The sequence below is a fragment of the Natator depressus genome, chromosome 1, assembly GCF_965152275.1.
Source record: "Natator depressus isolate rNatDep1 chromosome 1, rNatDep2.hap1, whole genome shotgun sequence".
NCBI lineage: Eukaryota > Metazoa > Chordata > Testudines > Cheloniidae > Natator > Natator depressus.
The window spans coordinates 112,943,909-112,960,344 of record NC_134234.1 but is presented as its reverse complement, the minus strand read 5'-3'; the positions used below and the strand labels follow the sequence as shown (position 1 = coordinate 112,960,344).

At 42.9% G+C, this 16,436-nt stretch overlaps 1 protein-coding gene across 1 annotated transcript in view; it reads left to right on the top strand.

Moving 5' to 3' along the window:
* Positions 1-16,436, top strand: part of LOC141994265 (vertebrate ancient opsin-like) — a 127,207-nt gene that overhangs the window by 22,635 nt on the left and 88,136 nt on the right. The window lies entirely within an intron of this gene.

Sequence of the window (16,436 nt, the reverse complement as noted above, 5' to 3'; positions counted from 1 at the left end):
CAATTAATTAGGCAAATGGCTCCTTCATAATGACTGACATTTATTTTCCATTACAGTTTCTTTTAGGAAATGTTTAATTAGGACATAGACGTTTTCCAGACCACAAGCCAAATGAATGCTTAGAGAATGCTCATAGACAGTCATTGATTCAATGATTCCAAATAATTACATGATGATAGGTGATAATTAAAATATTTAAGATTGTCCAACTTCTCAGCCATAAGATATTTCTCATGTAGAGCTATTACAGTTCTGCTTGTTAGTGTGTCTGCCAGTGTCCTCAGTAAGTAAAAAGAAAAGGAGTACTTGTGGCACCTTAGAGACTAACAAATTTATTTGAGCATAAGCTTTCGTGAGCTACAGCTCACTTCATCAGATGCATTCAGTGGAAAACTATGCATCTGATGAAGTGAGATGTAGCTCATGAAAGCTTATGCTCAAATAAATTTGTTAGTCTCTAAGGTGCCACAAGTACTCCTTTTCTTTTTGCGAATACAGACTAACACGGCTGCTACTCTGAAACGTCTCAGTAAGAAAGTTATATGTAGAAAATAAAAACCAGCAGGATCTTATTCAGGGGATAAGGCAATATGCCACGTTTATTGTGAATACAGAAAGAATCAGAGTAAGCAATCAGTTATAGCTATAATATTCCATTCACTCACACATTCATTCACACACACACACAGGTTCTGCAAGGTTGTTGTTATAGTTACCAGCATTAGAGCTGCTCATGCCCAATCACTGGCCAGGTGGCCTGGACACGAGGAGGGAGTGGGGCCTTGTCAGATGCGCATCTGATGCTCCTGGAAGTTGGTTGCAGAACCAGACTCAATGTCCTCAGTCTTCAGGGTCTGTTTTTAGGGATTTATCCTCATACAAGTATATAGGGTTTGCTTCATCATGCTGTTCTCACGTTTGAAGTGACAGTCAATCACGCAGATGGCACAGCAATGACGGCTTGTTGTTATCTTGTTCTTCGGCTCCCTTGTCCTTGGGGTGGCTGTGGATGGATTCTGGTGTGCCCTCAGGGTTATCAGACTGTCTCACCCAGCGCATTCTTCGGCCAAATGATCTTGGGTAGTTTTTCTTATTCTAAGGCCGGCACTACAACCTTTTATTACCCGTCAAACATCCCACCGCAATCACACGCTATTTCACTTAACATATTTCCTATCACATCTACATTTTATTGCCGATTCATTCTTTAACATAACCATTCTAAAATCATTGGGGCATGACAGACTTCAGTAAGCCCATTCATACCACTTGTTACATATGAGAAGAAAACAAGCAAGATAAGAATGAAAGAGTGAGGGGTTAACAAATTTTATTCCAGAGTTCCAGAAAACAGCGTTGTAACAACAGCTGTCCTAATGTTATCTTATCACTTTAGAACAGACTTTTTGTCTTGGGATGTTCTCCTGTAATTAATGCAGACCTTGTAAACTTGACAGCCATATTTCAATTAGCACAGACTCAGTCAGGCTGAGAAGCATATTTCTTTCTAATGGTCAGGCCAAATCCAGGGTCTGTTCTGAGCCTTCCCTTTCTCATACTTTCCCCTATAACATAAATGTATTAATTATTGCTTTTATCCAACAAGAACACTTCCTGAAATGAAAAAAAAATACTTTGCAAATTTTTGTCAAATAAGTGTATTGTTGAAGAAAAGTGGGGGGCTTCTGAATGATATATCTAAGTTGTTTAGATTTGTATTTTCCTAAACTTCGAAAAGGGACCAACATTACAGGGGAAGTATCTTCCAAACACACTTATTCGGTAAATGGCATGTGAGTCAATAAACCACAGCCTCTATTGATTCACAAGCCATTTATAATCTTTGTATATTTCACAGCCAATAGAAGTACTACTTAAATAATCTATACCCCCGCCTGGGAATCAGAAGTTTTCTGGATTATTGAACTAATATGACCTCTTGTTGCTTTAATCTTTTCCATAATTGACACAGATGGGATGCTAGCGATTGATTGGAAATGCTAGGGAGAGTCACTCTGGGGGCAGCTGCAATACACTGACGTCCTTGTCCTATTTTTTCTTTTAAATGTTCATATTGCATTTCATTTTTATGGACTCTAAGTGATTGGGGATCTGGTTACTCAAGAGACCGCCTCTTTCCCAGTGCCACACAACCCCAGATGAGATCAATGGAGATACCTGATCTAGAGAGGGAGAGGGGAGGAGCAGGGACGCGGTGCGCTCAGGCGAGGAGGCGGAGAAGAGGCGGGGCCGGGGCCAGAATTTGGGGAAGGGGGTGGAATAGGGGCAGGGAGGGGGCAGAGTTGGGGTGGGGACTTTGGGGAAGGGATTGGAATGGGGACAGGGAAGGGATGGGAAGAGGCAGGGCAGGGGTGTGGCCTCATGGACTAGACGAGCAGTCTGAGGTATGAAGTTCAGCATGTATGAGTCTTTGCTGTGAGTAGTTGGGAAGAAGGTTTGTTAAAAGTGGCAATGTATTTTGTATGAATAGTTACTTTAAAAAGTTCCTGCCATTACAGCTATGTTGATAGACTGTTAGTGTAGATCATCATCAGTGTTACTGACCACATAAGGAATAGTTACAGGTGTTTATATTTTATTAAAACCCCTCTTCGCATTACAGTTTTTAAAAAGTTAATACCTTGACTTTTAATAGCATACTATATTACTCTTCATTTTTTATTATACTTTTGTATCGTTGTATGAAAAGATTTCAGTGATGTGGCCCTCGGGCCAATGTACTAGTCCTCATGTGGCCCTTGGGGTGATTTGAGTTCGAGATCCCTGCTCTAACACTTAGGTGCTTTGAAGCAGGAACATCTTCCTGGTTGTAAACCTCTGAAAAGATATCAGTTTGCACATGCTCAGAGGTTTGTTAGAGGCTGCCATTTTTTTTACTATTTACCATGTTCTTGTTCAAACATTTCAGCTATAGAGTCAGGAGCAGAGACAACATGTAATTAAGGGATCAATCACGCCACACAGACAGCAGTTAGACAAAGTGGCAAGTCTTCAATCAACCAATAGGCTGAAATTTGTTTGCATAAGCTGGTTGGATAATTAAATATATTTGTAAAAATCAAAACCTATTTATGAACAATTCATGAACAGAAAAAAGAAAGCTAAGTAGGTAGCATAACTTTTTCAGAATTAATAATTAAACCGTCTTTTAAAATCAGCACTAGCTCATGGCTCTGCATAAAATATGTATGTAATTATTTATAAGGTTCAAAACCATCAGTTATTTCTACACTTCTGGGTTTTGCCTGGGCCTGAAGCAGAAATACTGAAATGCCAGTGAGGGAGCAAATCCTATTATACTTTTAGTGTATTTGGAACTAGAAAATAGTTTACTTTAATGAGATTTCTAGAACTAGCAGCCAGGGGTTGGCAATGACTTTGGATACGCATCTAAACTGTTACTCAAACTGAAGCTCATGAGTTTCACACCTCACTTTTATATACAGAACCGATAATGTGCATGTCAGTGGCCTTCTGAGTTCTGCCTACTGTGTTAACAGAGGACCTCGTTAAATCCACCTAATAAGCCTAATGAAGTTAAATAATTCATTAGAGCTCCACATAGCAGCAAATGTAATACAGACTAGAAACTAGCATAACAAAGCTGACAAGTTACATATAAACCCTCTCAGAGTTCAGCATTTCAGGGAGGAGACATAAGTGGTTTTATACTGTCTCTCTGGGGCTTTAATGTCCATATAGTAAAAAAGTCAATTGTAGTAAATATGTCTAGGACTTTGATGAGTGTAGAAGCAGCTTCTTTTCCCCAAGTCAGCTACAATTAAAATTTTGTTTGGTCTGTACAGGCCTTTGGTAACAACTCCCCAGGACTCAGCCTTAATTCACCAAAAGATTTGCTGAGTTTCACAAACCACTTGGTAAATCCTGGCAGAATTTTCCAAAGGAAGAGTGTGGAGCAGCGTGGAGCATCTCAGATCTCAGGCTGAGGTGAAACAGTCACAGCATCAGCTGCAGCAGGAGCAGGTAGAGCATTGTACAGTAGAAACTCAGAGTTACAAACACTTCGGGAATGGAGGTTGTTCATAAATCTGAAATAGTCGTAACTCTGAACAAAACGTTATGGTTGTTCTTTTAAAAGTTTACAACTGAACATTGACTTAATACAAATTTGAAACTTTACTATTCAGGAACAAAACGCTGCTTTCCCTTAATTATTTTAGTAGTTTACGTTTAACACAGTACTATATTGTGTTTGCCTTTTTTCTCCCCGTCTCTGCTGCTGCCTGATTGTGTACTTCCAGGTCCAAACAAGATGTGTGCCTGGTCTACACTGGGGGTGGGGGGATCGATCTAAGATACGCAACTTCAGCTACGAGAATAGCGTAGCTGAAGTCGACGTATCTTAGATTGACTTAGAATCACTTACTTCGCATCCTCGCAGCGCGGGATCGACAGCTGCCGCTCCCCCGTCGACTCCACTTCCGCCTCTCGCCATGGTGGAGTTCTGGAGTCGACAGCAGAGCGATCGGGGATCAATTTATCGCATCTACACTAGACACAATAAATCGATCCCCAATAGATTGATCACTGCCCTCCGATCCGGTGGGTAGTGTAGACGTGGCCATTGACTGGTCAGTTCGTAACTCTGGTGTTTGTAACTCCAGGGTTCTACTGTCCTGCGAATATTCCTGTACATATAGGTGTATTGCTTTTCCATCACCTACAGGACTGCAGCAGAGGAATAGGATGATGGCATGCCAGGAAAAAATATCTGTTAGTCCAGATTTAAATAGTCTTTTTGTCACACCCTGTTGTATACAAACACTTTATCACACAAGAAATAAAGCTAAGGATTAAACGTTCTTCATGGTGAGAGCTGACAGTGGAAGTACTTTATGAAACTTTGCCTGCGTTAGACAGAGCACAACTGATAGCTTAAAACTGAATTTGAGGATGAGCATAAGTAGGACTTTGTGTTCTTTAGGACTGAGACAGCTCATTACAAGACCACTGAGATATAAAGAATAATGTTGTTGGTGGAGGAGGATCATTGTACCTAGCTGTCCTACTGTTACCTGTTACCGTTTTAAAAGTACAATATATTGTTCATTGTGAGGGAGCATGGAGTGTGTGTATGTCTGTCCGTACTACACATTATCCATCCCCCCAAAATAAACCACCTAGAGTTGCACAGTTGCACACAACTCAGAAAATTAAGGTTCTGGTAATCTGCAGTTGTCATATACAGCAAACCACTGCACCCATACTCCTCCCATTAATCCATCTCCCTTGGGACTATTCACATTCCATACCTCTGAGCAGCTTTCAAGAGACACCGCTTTATTTAAACAAATAAAACAACCTGCTAAAGACACACTTCCTTCTTTCCTCCTGGGGTGAGGACTCCCCACTTTGCTAGGCAGTTCCAAACTCCTCCTGCCTCCCAGAAGGCAGGAACTCACACAGGAATCACACCAACACCCAGTGCTTAATTTGTAATGAAAGAGCTGCCAAGGCTCAAGCAATCCTTTTACATTCATAACTGATTCAGCAAGCCCAGAGGTGCTGGGGCTATGAACTGCCAAGCCTAGAGGTGCCAGGGCTCAGCCCTGGTAAGACCTGGCACAAATTAAGCACTGCCAATGCCTAGTTGTAACCCAGTGCCATCATTAGTGCAGGCAGAACCCCAGCATCATTACAAAGAAGAGTCAATGTGTGTAAGGCATAAATCCATGATGCCTAAAAGAGAGTCTGCGTCCATCAGTTACATCTAATGCCCCTCCAGTCTCAGCTTCATAGTCCTGCATTAAGGCATATCCTTCCCTTTGAACAGTGGCAGAATCGTGTACGCAGAAAACTCCGAGAGGAGACCACCGAGTCGCTCTGCTCCCTGAGCCTGTTCCCCGCTCAGGCTCCATTGGAGCCTGCTGTGTTTCTGAAGCAGCAGCACATATATTCTCTTAAAGCCCAGGCCCTCCCCTCTCAAATGGCATCCCCCACTCCAACCAGAGAGCAAGAAATAAGCACAGGATTTCCTGCCAGCTCCCTAGCCACCCAGGGCTCTATGAGAGAGGAAAAGTGAGCTTTCTTTTCAGTGCACATTGTTGGGATACGTAAGGGTTAAGTAAAGACATGGAAAACCTCTGGTGTTCTGGCATGGTATCAGGGAGTAGGACCAGGCATACACTATTCCTTCGCTTGGTAGATAAAGTGTTACCCCTTTCTCCTCCCTTCTCCTTGTTAAGGATTGATAAGTGTTGCAGCTGCATAAGGAATGTGGGGATTTGAAGGATACCTTTTGGGTAAAGAAGTGTTATCTCCTCCTCTCTTCCTTTCCCAGCTACATAAGCGAGCCCTGGGTCAATGCCCCTTCCTCCCTCCCCTGAGGACTGCTCATGGCCCCTTCCTCCCTCCCCTTAGAACTGCAGATTAAGGGAATTTGTAGCAACAAATTACTGCAAAGAAATGTATTTTCAAGGTAAAAATGTGTGTATAATATGCGTAATGCTGTAATCAGTCAAGAGGGGTGAGTATGATCATAGTATGGGAGTGTCTATTACTTAATGAGGGGTTTTGGGGTGTTGTAGCAGATGTAGGTGTTTACACACTAACTCAGCTAAAAAGAGTGTGCTGTAACTAATCCAGTACTTACTCGACAATTGGGTCAAGGGGAACAAGTATCGCAATAAAGAAGCCCATACTCAAATCTGCCTCTGGGTCAACCTGCTCCTTTTTTTCTTCTAACACATTTCCAGTCAATCAGGGCTCTGGGGGCAGGACCAGTCTTCTCAGCCCTGCAGCTCCATACTCCCCTATGTACAATTAGAGGTGCTGGATGCTGACGTAGTATGAGAAACAGCTCTATGTACAAAGGTCAGAGCTAACGCTGCTATGTATATTTTTATTTCTTATTCATCTCTATATGTGAGTATTGACTGCAACATTATGTATTCAAAATAAAGCAATTTCTAAAAGGTGGTGAAAGAACCTTAACTCAGCATATCCTGTATTGTTAGTGTTTACTTTGTTCGGCAATGGACTTCAGCAATGTTAACACCATGTTAGAAGCATGGCCCTGGCACAGTGAAGTGGTACTATCACAGCAGAAGTAATTATGGTCTGCTAATTCCTTCCCCTGGCAATTGAGAGATGTAATACATAGAACCATAGAATATCAGGGTTGGAAGGGACTTCAGGAGGTCATCTAATCCAACCCCCTACTCAAAGCAAGACCAATCCCCAACTAAATCATCCCAGCCAGGGCTTTGTCAAGCCTGACCTTAAAAACTTCGAAGGAAGGAGATTCCACCACCTCCCTAGGTAACGCATTCCAATGTTTCACGACCCTCCTAGTGAAAAAGTTTTTCCTAATATCCAACCTAAACCTCCCCCACTGCAACTTGAGACCATTACTCCTTGTTCTGTCATCTGCTACCACTGAGAACAGTCTAGATCCATCCTCTTTGGAACCCCCTTTCAGGTAGTTGAAAGCAGCTATCAAATCCTCGTTCTTCTCTTCTGCAGACTAAACAATCCCAGTTCCCTCAGCCTCTCCTCAGAAGTCATGTGTTCCAGTCCCCTAATCATTTTTGTTGCCCTCCGCTGGACATTTTCCAATTTTTCCACATCCTTCTTGTAGTGTGGGGCCCAAAACGGGACACAGTACTCCAGATGAGGCCTCACCAATGTCAAATAGAGGGGAATGATCACGTCCCTCGATCTGCTGGCAATGCCCCTACTTATACATCCCAAAATGCCATTGGCCTTCTTGGCAACAAGGGCACACTGTTGACTCATATCCAGCTTCTCGTCCAGTGTAACCCCTACGTCCTTTTCTGCAGAACTGCTGCCGAGCCATTCGGTCCCTAGTCTATAGCGGAGCATGGGATTCTTCCGTCCTAAGTGCAGGACTCTGCACTTGTCCTTGTTGAACCTCATCAGATTTCTTTTGGCCCGATCCTCTAATTTGTCTAGGTCCCTCTGTATCCTATCCCTACCCTCTAGCGTATCTACCTCTCCTCCCAAACTTGCTGAGGATGCAATTCACACCATCCTCCAGATCATTTATGAAGATATTGAACAAAACCGGCCCGAGGACTGACCCTTGGGGCACTCCACTTGATACTGGCTGCCAACTAGACATGGAACCATTGATCACTACCCATTGAGCCTGACAATCTAGCCAACTTTCTATCCACCTTATAGTCCATTCATCCAGCCCATACTTCTTTAACGACACGTCCACTGCTTTCCCCTCATCCACAGAGCCAGTTATCTCGTCATAGAAGACAATTAGATTAGTCAGGCATGACTTGCCCTTGGTGAATCCATGCTGACTGTTCCTGATCACTTTCCTCCCCTCTAAGTGCTTCAGAATTGATTCCTTGAGGACCTACTCCATGATTTTTCCAGGGACTGAGCTGAGGCTGACTGGCCTGCAGTTCCCAGGATCCTCTTTCTTCCTTTTTAAAGATTGGCACTACATTAGCCTTTTTCCAGTCGTCCGGGACTTCCCCCGATTGCCATGAGTTTTCAAAGATAATGGCCAATGGCTCTGCAGTCACATCTGACAACTCCTTTAGCACTCTCGAATGCAGCGCATCCGGCCCCATGGACTTGTGCTCGTCCAGCTTTTCTAAATAGTCCCGAGCCACTTCTTTCTGCACAGAGGACTGGTCACCTCCTCCCCATGCTGTACTGCCCAGTGCAGTAGCCTGGGAGCTGACCTTGTTCGTGAAGACAGAGGCAAAAATAGCATAGAGTACGTTAGCTTTTTCCACATCCTCTGTCACTAGGTTGCCTCCCTCATTCAGTAAGGGGCCCACACTTTCCTTGACTTTCTTCTTGTTGCTAACATACCTGAAGAAACCCTTCTTGTTACTCTTAACATCTCTTGCTAACTGCAACTCCAGGTGTGATTTGGCCTTCCTGATTTCACTCCTGCATGCCTGAGCAATATTTTTATACTCTTCCCTGGTCATTTGTCCAATCTTCCACTTCTTGTAAGCTTTTTTGTGTTAAGCCAAGCTGGTCTCCTGCCATATTTACTATTCTTTCTACACATACAGGCTTGGAAGGATTAGCATTTTAACCAGTACATGGCAGTAAATGTCTTTTACCATACATACACAAGCCAACACTTTTTTTCCCCATCAATAATTGAAATTTACAGATAGGCAAAGAAAGAAAAATGGTGCTTGAGAACTTAGTAGGGTTTAATTGAAGGATATTTAAATTTAAATAGGTAAAATAGAAACAAACTAAATAGATTATCCAATTAAATTATAAAAATAGAAAATCAAATTCTTCCAAGCCTAAATACTTAGTATAAAGCTATTTCTATCATGTCATATGAGAGCATCATCTAGTATTAGCAATGTTACTTTACATATTCTGTAACCCAAAGGCAGCTGGATAGTAGAAGGACCATGGTGGCCTGCTGAGAGTCTAGGAGGCTTCATGTTCACACGCTGGCTTTGTATTTCATGATGGAGCTGGATACTGGAGAGTGAATATAAAACTAATCTTCTTTGTGCTCTGTAAGCTCTAATGAAAATGCAGTATACACAGAAATCTACAGGTAATGATATTTTTGATATCTGTATTGATATCATTCAGACACAAGAGGGAACTCTTTTCTACGTTAAGACATTTTTAAGGAAAGTGGGTGTATGTGTGTATGTTAAAAACATTATTAAAAATGGTGCTATGTATTAGAAAATGTCAAATCACCAAGCAGGAACAACAATTAGAATCATCCTTAATGCAAAGCAGAAAAACTTTATATTAAATTGCTCTACAGAAAAAAGATAAGGAAAAAGTGGTCTGATTTTTTTTAAGGTATCATTTACATAGTGCTTTACAATTAGAGTAAAACCTATTCCCTGTCCCAAAGATCTTACCAGATAAAGAGAAGAGAAGCAAAGATAGGACAGAATTTCAGGTAAGGGAAGATGAAGAGAAATAATAGGTAAGGAGAAAAGAGTAGGATAAATTATTGAACGAGACTGGTACTTTGTGCTTCCAGGCTTATCTTAGAAGTTTGGGCTGTGGGACGGTTCCATAGCAGTTCCTTTCAAATATAGTCAGAATTCAAGTGATCTTATGCCTGGTAGAGTCAAGTAGAGAAGAGCTATGCTTTAAAAAAAATGATTGCAAAGTTGTGCTGGTTTAATAGACCACTACTACAAGTTATACTGGTAGAAGAAGAAAAAAAGCAAAAAAGCATATAACAAGTTCTGGTCTCTCAAGATGTAGTTGATGTCTGATGTTGGCTCTATTCTGAAAGACTAATTCAGAGACATTAAAAAGCTGGGTTTTAGAACTAATTGATCGTAAGTGATTCTGTATGAAATGCTTTTCCAAGTTTAAGTCTCTGGAAGAACGTAAGACATAAAAGAAATGGTAATCTGATAGTTAAAAGTCTGAGAGTCTAAAGTCTAAACACTGGAATAAAAGGATCTAAATATAAAAGTATTTTTTGGTTTTGGCTGATAGTTATGTTTACCAAAAATGTTCAGTAGAGATACTGAGTATGATATTTCCAGCAGTTGACAAGAACGTCTGAGGAAGGGGGGGTGGGAATAAACATGGGGAATAAACATTCCACACCCCCACCCCCCTGCTGTTCCTCAGACCTTCTTGTCAACTGCTGGAAATGGTTCACCTTGATTATCACTACAAAAGGTTCCCACCCCGCCCCCCTGCTGGTAATAGCTCACCTTACCTGATTACTCTCCTTACAGTGTGTATGGTAACACCCCTTGTTTCATGTTCTCTGTGTATATAAATCTCACCACTGTATTTTCCACTGAATGCATCCGATGAAGTGAGCTGTAGCTCACGAAAGCTTATGCTCAAATAAATTTGTTAGTCTCCAAGGTGCCACAAGTCCTTCTTTTCATTGATTTCATGTATTTTCTGAGGGTGGTGTAAGGACAGAAGGCCATCTGCTGGAGTTCTTGTGCTCTGCACTGGCTTTGGATTTATATTCCTGCTCCAGTGCATGCCCCGTACTTTTGTGGTTCTATCCTGACTTTGTAAAAAATGGCATTGTGGTCTTCTATATTCACTGTGTCTCACTCATTTCCATATCAAATTTGCTCAGTGTATATGATTTTTTTCTTCTCTGTCAGCCCCACAAACTCAAACTGGGCTCTAACAATCAAGATAAACCTCTTTTCATCCTCTGCACCGTTTCCAATAAGAGAGATTTTGCAGAGCAAAGTATGCTCGGTTCCACCTGTGCAAGTCTGTTGTGTTCACAGATGTTGCTGAGGGCATAATCTGTAAACTCCCTAAATGCTGATGGGGTTGCACAGTTGTAGTTGAGGATATGATTTAATCTGCAGAACATGTTACTCGTGATTGTGTACATGATGGGGAAAATCCAGATTGACTGTCAAAATCCAGAAAGTTTGCAGATTTCAGAGTTAGAATAAAACATTTTACTTGTACAGTGAGCAAATTTTTTTGTTCCTTCATGTTTAGGGTTATGTTTTGCAATAATAATTTCTTGTTTCTGCAAACATGCTCATATTTGCTATGGGGACTTCAACTGCTAGGTCATCAAGCTCCCCCTACCTCCATTCTGCACAGTGAGTTAGCTTTTGGAAATTTCTGCTGTTGCTGTTATATTATTTCTACATCAACACTCACAAGAAAAATGCTGGCAGCAGCAGCTGTTGTAGATTTGGAAACCTCTGGGGGGTTGTGTTCTAAGTGCTTTGATCTGTTATAGTAAACCTGATGAAGGAGTTTTGCTCAGTACAATAACTAGTCAATTGCATGAGAAATGATCCCAGAGGCCCAAATGGTGCCTGGCTTACACCTTACATACTCTTCTAGGTCTCCACAGACCTGCAGCAGGTGGTAGGCAAGATGCAACTGGGCCTGATGTCTATTTGAAAATGACATCTTCATACCAATTGCCTTTTCCTCCAGTCCCATTTGTATGCACTTCACATAAAGCTTCCTGTGCTTGTATTTCATACGCTATTGATTACGGGAATGTGTGATTAAAAAGGTTTTCAGAAAAGAAATGGAAGGATGAGTGTGCTTGAAAGGTCACCTTTTTACTTTTGAATTGCTTAAACTATGTATTTCATACATACAGTGCATTATTCCCATAGGAGACTATAATAAAACACACTCTAGTTTAAATACAGTAACAAAACTATTTCCCCTGAAAGCCAGCCCCAGGCCTTCTCACACTGGGTCAGAGCAAATTATTTATATAACTGAAGCAGATATTCAAAAACTACCACTTCCTAACAGTGTTGATTTAACCCTGAAATCTTAAAATGGAGCCACCCAAGGAGCCTCAATGTACAAGGTATTATCAGGACTGGAACTGCTGTACAAATTGTTCTCCCAGGGGGCCGATATTTAAGTTCTTTTTTGAGTGCTTGAATATGTCCCTAGTTGCTGAAATTTTCCCCCCTAGTGATATCCATTGGCTCACCTCCAGCGCCCTCTGGTGCCGCGTGCTCAGAGTGCCAATATAAAAGGCCCTGACAACCCCACTCCTCTTCAGTTCCTTCTCACCGCCCGTGACAGCTGCTGGAACCCCTCATTGCTCAGGCAATTCATCTCCTATGGGTTTCCCCAGTTTTTGGTGTAAATTGTTGTTGTAGTTTAGTAGTTAGGAATTAGTTGTGGATGCCTCCACGCTTAGTTAGTGGGATTGTCCGCTTCCCCGGTGCCAGGGCAGGCCTCGGTTGCCAGATTTCAAGCCCTGCGCATCCTGTGGTAAGTCTATTCCTTTGAGTGACCTGCACTTGAGCTGTCTCAAGTACTTGGGGAAAGCTCATAGGAAAGACCACTGCCAAATCTGCAGGCACTTTAGACCCTGAACCAAGTAGGACCAAGCTGCACAACTGTGGGTCCTCCTCATGGAGGCAGCCTTAAGACCTTCCTCGGAGTCGCGTTCCGACTCAGCACCAAGCACCTCCGCCTCGGTGCAGAGCTCTCCAACGATCCGTGAGTCTCTGCACCGATCCTCTTCCCTGGTGCTGAAGCAGCAGCAGCACCACAAGCACCAAAAAGAAGAGCTGATCCTTGGTGCCAAAGGCTAAAGGACACAAAAATAGAGTGATGCGTGTATTGGGGCACTCTTTGTCCCTGGCACGGCATTGTCCGATGCCTGCAACTCTGGTGCCACCACCAGCTCCCCTGTCACCTGCACAGGAGCCACCTCCCCAGAGAAGATGGCATACCAGCCTGTTTGCGGTGTTGTCGAACCCTGAGGTTTTTGCAGCGGCTGGGGAGCTTCTTACCCTACCAGTACCAGTGTCCATGGAGGGTCAAGATTTGGCACTGTTGGTGCAGCTGAACAGCAGGGAGTTGCCTGGTGCCCAGGCCACTGTCTAGGGGAAAACCTCCACTGACGGCCTCAAGATCTCCACCCCGGCGACCTTCTCCCTACAGAGAGGCATACCACCACCTTGGTCTCTGCAGAGCAGCTCGTCGGACTTGGAGGTGGGATCTTATTCCCCTTATGGCACAGCCAACCTTGCTGTTCCCCGGGCCATTCCTATTCCATCCACGGCCTTGAGTTCAGTGGTACCTCCAAACGTTTGGCCACCAGGTTCATGGGGATTGGCAGCTATGCAGTGGCCCTTTTGGAACTCTTGGGGCACCTCCTCAAGGCACTCATACTCCGTTGTCTTGGAGGCTAGGTCATACCTGGTACTGCACTGAGAGACTCCCGATACAGACTCTGGTACTGAGCACAGCACCAAGCCTCAGAAGGAAGCCCTTGTTAGTACAACAACTCCATGAGGGGAGAATATAAAACAGCTAGAGGAGTGGTGGGAGAGGATGATCTGGGTGATCTTATTTGAGAGGAGAGAGGTTCTGTGTCCCCAATCACTCTAGTACCCAAGAGCATCCTCTCTTAATTATGATTGCATTCTGGCTACTGAAGCAGTTACTTACAAGTAATATTAGAGAAGTTTTAGTATATTTTTAGCTTTCTCTTAATGCAATATCTTAGATGAAAACAAGGAGACTCAGCATCATGTGACCAGCCAGCTCTCTGCAAACTGCAGTTAAACCGAGGGCCTAGATTGAAGTGAGTGTCCCTTCTGAGAAGGGAACATCTTCCAGTGTAAATAGTGTCATCACACAACCTACAGTACATGAGTACTAAGAGGTGTAGTACTGTGAGGGTGTAGTAGCCCTTCTTTTAAGGCAACCTGCCATCCTCACCCTCAACCAGTTCCTTGCTACTAACTAATGAACAAATCCTGCTGCTGTTTTACATAAAATCTGCCAATAGTCCTCTTAACTTTTCATGCACTGTTAAGATTTCCCATGTTAAGGCAGAACCTCCACAAAAAATAGAGCACTTTTGGAGGCGTAAAGCAGGCCTGAAACTCAACATTAATATAATTCGCATGGGTGTTGACAGTAAGACTTATTTCCTATTAATTCCAACACTTAACAGATCTTTGTATATTGTTACACAGTATAGGAAGAACTCCACAATCAGTCATACCTTCAATCCTACTGAATCAGAACCGGCCCACGAGTCGTGGATCAAGATAGTGTCTGGACATGGACCGGGGTAATCCACAAATTTAGATCCATGAAAAGTAGGCTACTGCCAGAGAGTCCGGGGGGTCCATCCCCGGTACTGGGGAGCAGCAGCATGGCCAAGGCCCAGGAGTGCCACCTGACAGCTGATTCCTGGCCTTGACCCTGCCTCACAGCTGATTCCCCTGCCTGGCTCCAGACCCAGCAGCTGGTCTTTTTTTCCTTTTTCTTTTTTTAAGCTGAGTGCTGGCCATCGACCATATTGGTGCACAGAGAAGGGAGCATCTGAACATTCCTTGGCTCAGCTTAGCTGAGGCTTCCACTCACTTTTACTGGCCATTCATAGCCAGAATATGTAGGAGGATGAGGCCTGCTGTCATGCAGCCCTGCCCTGTGCTGCAGGAATCGAGCCATGATCTGGGGTTGTGACCCAGGAGACTTGAGGAAAGAGGATATTCATCAGTTAGCAGCCAAAAACCTTATCAAGTACATGTTGGAGCTTTGGGCTGTGCCGGCTTTTCGCAATCCCAAGAAGTCTCAGCCATCTGCATCCAAATTCCAGTCAGTTCACAGGGTGATCATTTCAGAATGGCAAGAAGGAAAATATGACTTTAAGGCTCTAAATGGGGGCTCAGAAGCCTGGTGATTTACTGTGTCCCTCCACTAGCATATTACTATCTACTGTACTTGTTCTGGGAGTACAAATATATTTTGAACAGAGGTAATAGATCATAGAAAGTAGGACAGGAAGGACCTGCAGAAGTCATCAGTCCAGCCCCCTGTGCTGGGGCAGGACCAAGTAAACCTAGACCATTCCTGACAGGTGGTTGTTTAACCTGTTTTTAAAAACACAATGAAGATTCCACAACTTCCCTTAGAAGCCTATTCCAGACTATTCCTTAGTTAGAAAGTTTTCCCTAATATCTGTTTGCCAGAAGCTAGGAATGGGCACCGTTACTTCTTGTTCTACTTTCAGTGGACATGGAGAACAATTGATCACCATGCTCTTTGTAACAGCCCTTTACAATTTGAAGACTTATCAGGTCCCCTGCTCAGTCTTTTTTTCCTCAGGAATAAACATGCCCAGTTTTTTAATTGTTGCGCATAGGTCAGGTTTTCTAAACCATTTATCATATTTGTTGCTCTCCTCTGGACTCTCTCCAGTTTGTCCACATCTCTCCTAAAGTGTGGCACGCAGAACTGGACACAGAACTCCTGCTGAGGCTCTCTCAGTGCCAAGTAGAGTGGTAATTACCTCCCATGTCTGACACACTACATTCTGTTAATACGGCCCAGAATTATATTAGCCTTTTTTGCAACTGCATCATATTTTTGGGGCCTTTTCAATGTGTAATCCACTATAACCCCCAAGTCCTTTTCAGCAGTCCTACCACCTAGCCAGTTATTCCCCGTTTGCAGTTGTGCATTTGATTTTTCCTTCCTAAGTGAAGTACTTTGTCTTTATTGAATTTCGTCTGGTTGATTTCAGACCAATTTTCCAATTTGTCAAGGTAGTTTTGAATTCTAATCCTGTCTTCCAAAGTGCTTGCAACCCCTCCCAGCTTGATGTCATCTGCAAATTTCCTAAGCACATTCTCCTATCCAAGTCCTTAATGAAAATACTGAATAGTACCAGACAAAGGATTGATCTTTGCAGGACTCCACTAGATACATCCTTCTGGTTTGACAGTGAACCATTGATAATTACCTTTGAATATGGTCATTCAAATAGTTGTATACCAACCTTACATATAATGTATAATTAAGCCTCAGTTAATAGTTCTGGATTTGTCTGAATGTACTAGTTTGTGATATTCACTTGAATTTCTTACAACCTATTTCCTGCAACTAATTGCCACACAAGAAATTCCCTATGCCTGAGACCCAATTTAGCTAGCTATTAGGCTTTTATTTTA